The sequence below is a fragment of the Cryptomeria japonica genome, chromosome 4 (genome assembly GCF_030272615.1).
Source record: "Cryptomeria japonica chromosome 4, Sugi_1.0, whole genome shotgun sequence".
NCBI lineage: Eukaryota > Viridiplantae > Streptophyta > Pinopsida > Cupressales > Cupressaceae > Cryptomeria > Cryptomeria japonica.
In genome coordinates this window covers 344,348,030-344,354,474 of record NC_081408.1, presented here as the reverse complement: position 1 = coordinate 344,354,474, position 6,445 = coordinate 344,348,030, and positions in this window count along the sequence as shown.

The window sequence follows — 6,445 nt, the reverse complement described above, 5'->3', positions numbered from 1 at the left end:
ATGTTGGAAAGATTGCTTGTATGTAAAAGTTGGCTTCTTGTATTTTCTGTTGTGAAAATTTATTATGTGACCTATCTATTACTTCTTTTATGCATTTTCTTGTGATTTGGGAGTAACCAAGGCCTTCCACTCTTGGGAGAGTAGGATGGTCTTGTGGGTGGTAGAAGTTTGACAGCCCTCGAGTGAGAGGCTCTCATTATGAGAGTGAACTCAAGGGGTGTATATGTGACCCTTGCTACATGGCCTGGTTTATGCATTTGGGGTTCATAACGGGAGAAAGTATGGCATGAATGCCTTGGGGGGCATAAGGATGTGGGGTTAACGAACTTATGATATATCTTTGTTTGCCATGAGGTGGCTTTGTGATCTACTTGTTAGGCCCAATATGGAAAGCTAATGTACTGAGAGGGGAGGGGTGAATCAGTACTTCAAAACTTTTCTTCAATAATATCTATACTATTATGCATAAACCACAAACTGCTGTAACATAACATAAAGCTGAAACAAATAAATAACAATCATACATGATTCACTCCATAACACATATATTTTGGTTATGCAAAAACTCTTGGTTAGAGAGAAAAACTGTGGTGGGGATGGCACCCACAACTTCACTACTGCAATAATAAAGAGTGCTCGATTAGAGCTACGTGTTCATCTATTTTTGATAGCTTACCCTGTTAGGAGTATCAAGATTGTTAGATCTACCTTGCTAAAGGATTTTACAACACTTATTCTAAATGTTGCACCTGGTTAAAGGCTTTACAATTTATAGACTTTGTTAGAGTCTTTTACCCTGTTAAAGGTTTCTCTTACAACTTCAAAATATTACAATAAAATCTTTACAAATATCTGCAACTTTACATCTAGAATGTTATAGCAGATTCTATGTGCTCAAAATGAGATTACCTTGCTCATAGCATACCTTGGTAACCCATAAAGTAACTCAGTAAACCCTTCTGTTTACTCTGTTCTTTGATTGTTCTCTAAAATCCTTCTCGGTGACCTCTATGTCTCTGATAGTCTCAATACTCAGTGCTTTCCCATGATTTTTCTTTTCACATATGTCTGTCTTCACACTCATACACACATACTTCTATCATGTCTTTCTGATCCTAATCCATGATGTATAAATAGATCTCTTATGTCGGTGATCTAGTTCATTGTTTCGATCTTACAAACATGATTTATCGAATGAATAACCATACAAAATATTTCATTGGTTGGATGACCTCAAAATCATACACAATCCTTAAGTGCAATTTCCAATGTGATAACAGTTCTTTTGCTCCTCGATCTTGTAACACATTTCCACACAAGTGTCTAGGTTCAATGAATCTGATAAAACATTTCACTCGGTGTATATCAACTCAGTGTATCATTATTGTTGCTCGGTAGACATACAGTGTTACTTGGTAGATAGCTCGGTGTATACTAGGCTTTGTGACTACTCTCTTCTATAACCGACTGCTCTGTTTGTACCGACTGAATGTTTCGGTAGTAGTAACCAACTAGAGTATATACAATGACTTTGGATATAAAACTAATGGCAACTATAATAAGTAGTAACATTATGCATTTGGGGGTCATAAGGGGAGAAAGTATAGCATGAATGCCTTGGGGGGCATAAGGATGTGGGGTTAATGAACCTATGATATATCTTTGTTTGCCATGAGGTGGCTTTGTGATCTACTATTCTTGCAGTCTCCTCAGGGTATTTGGTCCACTACCACCCATGTAAAAACATCACATTTTGTGATGAAGTGTAGCCTTGGTTGGGAAAGTGTTTGTTGTATGTTTTTCCCTTGCTTGTTGTGTTTGCATGTGTGTAACCTGTCTAGGGCTTGGTTCTCCAAGCTCGGGGGTGGCTTCTAGTAAGCCTAGACTGGGAGGTGAGCTCTCCATGGTCATAGCCTTGTGATTTATTTACAGTTTGTTTGGAAAGAAAAGAAAAAGACAAGCTAGGAGTTGCTGGTTTTCACTTGGTTTGCAGAAAAAAATTAAGGGATGGAATACTATATTTAGTTGCAGCAATGTATATAAAAAGTTACATGTTTTATTTATTTTGAAAAGAAATGTATTTATTTGTTTGAGCCTCCTTTGGTAGTAAAGAGAGGCTAAGTGGGGTTTTCTTTCCCTTTTGTAGAAGTTACTATTCTGGAAATGATAACAGTTTTCTATTTCTTGTTTTATCAAAAAAAAAAATATTCTTCTATTAAGTTATTATTGCAAAAATAAAATGTTTATATTTGGAAATCAGTTCCTATAGCTATTGAAACAATGGTTGTTGTATTTATGTTTATTCAGAAAATAAAAGTACATTTCATCTCTTATGCATAATGAAATAGTGTAGATACATAAACTACAATAGCATGTAAGTTATTAAGCTAGAAATGATCTCTTAATCTTATTTATTTAATTTCAATTGCAAATATATTAAATTAGAGTTTAGTATGGATATTAATGTAGTATTCATCTTAGTAAAATAGTTTTACATGAAAATTTAAGCTGTATTAATGCTACTGTAAATTATCTAAATCTGCCATTTTATTCCTTACAAATATTGCAGAATACAAACCTAGATAAAATAAACTAGCTCTAGAGTTAACTATATGATTCTTAAAATAGAGAGATATATATCTATTTAAAATTTATTAGGTTAAATATTCCGCCTTAAATGTTTTCAAAAAAAGATATGGTTCTTGCCATGAAAAGGAAATCCAGATATCCTAACAGATTTAAAAAGAATAGGGCTAAGTTTAAATGCCATGTACTTTAAATTCAAATATGTATGCATACATATTAAAGAGAGTTATACAAAATAAAAGGGAATATCTACCCATTTAAGTTGCTGGTTTATTTTTCCATTTATATCAGCCTTTAAAAAAATAAAAAAAATCCCTGCATATATATATCTAAAAAAAAAAGAAACAAAATGCTTAAGTGTGTGTGTATATATATATAAGACAACATATATTATTTATTAATATTTTCAACCTGTGAAACTGGTTGTCTAAAAATATTATAACCATAGAAAAATAAATTTGTTTAGATATACATATACATATATATATACATTTATATATTTATTAAAAAAAAAAGGAGATTCAGTTTATTTAAAAATAAAATAAAATAAACAAAATGGGGGAGCTTCAGCCACCCCTCTGTGGGCGGCGCCCCACAGCAATGGCAGCAGCCGTGCTGCGGGCCGCGTCCCGTAGTGGCGGCCAAGGCCGCAGTGTGAGCCGTGACCCACAGGCACGACTGCAGTCGTCCTTGCAGGGAGCCCCCAGGGTCTCCTCCACTGCTGCACCTCCTTCAAAACCCGCAGCCGCCTTTAGCCACCTCCGCCTAGTAAATTCGACCCTTCTCCGCCATGAAATTCAGCCCCTCCTCCCTGCAAAAAACATGAAACCCTAACCCGGTTGGGTTAGGGTATTTCGAAGTGATAAAAGAAATATAAAAAAAAATATGTTATTATTCTTGTTTATAACTTCAAAATTTTAGGGTTCGTGGTTATTTTAAAAGTTAAGAACTTAAAAAACCTATATATATATAAACGTATACTCTACCTTTAGATTAAACATTTTTCGCTCAGATATTATATGTTTATATAAACATTTAAATATGATGTTTTAAATTTTAAAATATTTTGGAGTTTAATCTTTTGGTAAATTATAATGACTTTATAAGTTATTTTGGCCATAGGGGATTATTTTTTTAGTTCACCTAAATTTAGGCTTGTCGAGATTAAACTTTATAAGGCAAATTTTATTATGGATTTATTTAGCCCTTTAGTCAAATGTAATACACATTATAATTATCGTTAAATTGAAATATAGGTGTTTTAAAAACCTAAGTGCTAGAGTTAATTTAATTAATTCCTACAATGATTAAAAAGATTGATTAAGATTAATAATATCCCTTGTCAATTAATTTAGAGGTTTTATGCGTAAATGAGTTTATTTATTTATTAAATGGTGAGATAATAATAATTTCCTTGGAAGAGGATATCAAGGTGGAATTATATATATTCAAAAATAAGTCCAAGACCTTGGTCTTGCGAACTCATTTAGCCTAGATGGAATCTTATACTAAATAAAACAATTAACATTTTAACGTTTGACACTTCAATTTTCAATTGCTCGATTAATTAATATTATTACGTTAAAATCATAATAATAATTAATTTATAGATGCAAGATTTAATCAAGTTATAAAGGAAGGATGTATTATCACGGATGGAGGAAACTTGTTAGGAGATAAATAACTATTATTGAATCAAGTAATTATATTAATGTCTATTTAGTAGAAGTCAATCTAATTAAGAATTATAATTTGCAACTGTAATAAAAGGGACATTCGATGTGAATTTATTATTGTTCTTATAAAATCATATTGTTCTGTTTGATTATAGGAGTTATCTTAATTTGTTATGTTAGGAATATCCTAACTTTGTCGTCTAGGAGTTTTATAGAAACCTAAGGCTTCTAGATAAATTTGTTCTATTCCTCGCTCACGTTAGAAAAAACATTTTATTATAATTTAAGATTCTGCTTGGAACAACCTTTTAAGTTGTCACATCTAATTAAGCAAAGGTTGCATATAATTAAGTGTTCCAAAAAAAAAAATTGTTTGGGTTTTTTGCCCAAAAGTTTGGGCATGACAATATGGCCAGTGAATTGATATTGTGGGTCACAAATCCCACTGTGGTTTTACCTCTTTGAGGTTTTCCACATATAAATTTTGTGTGTTATGGTGTTCATTCATGTGGCTGGTTTATTTACTTCATGTTATATGTTTCTTCATTTACTGGTTTATATGTGTATGTTATAAAAAGGTAAAATCTTGTATTACCGACAGAACACTGATTCAACCCCCCCCCCCCCCCCCCTCTCAGTGTTCTTGGATTCATTGTATTCCAAAAATTTATTGTGTGGGCCATGTTAGGGGCAGTGGGCTTCCTTGTGATGACTAAGGTCTTGAGAGATAGGCTTCCATGAGGTTCTTTGTAAGGATGCATGAAGTCTAGACCGCCAGGGCACATTGAGATTTTACCATGATCTAAACAAGTGATAACATAATAATAATTAATAAGATGGGTAAAACAATTTATTAAACAAGATAATGAATAGTAGAGCCCCATGACTTGATCCTAGGGACGATGTTTTAGGATAGGCATGGGAAGGCCATTGCGATGGCAAGTCAATCTCCCCTGATCTCTCATAGGTTGAGATGGCTCCACATGTCCATCAGGCTTGTGCCTTGTGTTATAGTATTTGTTATGTTGAGGATGGCATGTGATGACACTCCACTCCTACATGTGTCCCCTTGTTGATTTGTGGATATGCCTTGATGATATGCATTTATGCCTTGTTGATTTGTGAGCCTCTGGGAGTGTTTTCTTGTGATTTCTTGAGTTGGTTCATGCTTGAGAGTCCTTCTTATGTTGTCTCCCTAGTTGTTCAGTGTCAGCCTAAATGATGAGTGTGTGTTGGGACCTTGTGTCATAACCTAGCACAGGGGGTAGTTCCTTTGGTTCCACATGATTAGGTAGTTGGTGCTTTCAACCATTGGGATGCTCTCTTGGATTCTACGTGCTTGGATTTGGATTATGAAGGATTATGGATTGTTATTATAGAAGATGGATGTAATTGATATCATGGTACATGCAATGTAATTATCTTACAATAGTTGTAGACAAAATTATGTATAAAGAATTATGCTCTTTGTATGATGGAAATATTCATGTATAGGTAGATGTTATCTTAGGACTTTATTAGGATTTATGAAAGAAGACATTAAGATGTAATGAACCGTATCTCATGGTTTGTGGACTAGTAGTAGATTGGAGTCATTGTAATGTTTTGTTGTAAATGGATATTTAATATACATGTATTATTATGATGACATTAAATGAACGTTCTTAATGGATGGTTGTTATTCTTAGTAACGAATATGAACGGGTAATTAATAGGATGGATGGTTAGCCTTAAGGAAATAGTCTATCTTGCTTTAGTTGATGAGGGATAAGTCTTTGACTCTAGTAAAAGAATAATTGTGGATGTAACTTATTGTATCATGTAATTGGATTTGCAAAAAAAAGATAACTATTGTTATTGTAATTATAGACTTGCTTTTGATAGTATGTGTATGCTAAGACGTTAAGAAGGAATTATAAATGTGGATAGATAATATTGCTAATAGGTAAACCATGATAGAGGAAACATATATGTTCATGTGAGAATTGCGATGCAAAAGAAATTAGGAATATTAGATATTGGTGTTCTAGAATGAAGCTAATAGGAAGCGATTAGATTTGTTTAGTAAGGGGATGCATATCATGCTAAATAGATAGTAAATGACTTGTATATGATGTATGCTATGTACTTATATTGAAATAAATGGATTTATACTATTATATGTTTGTAAGTTAATAAATGAG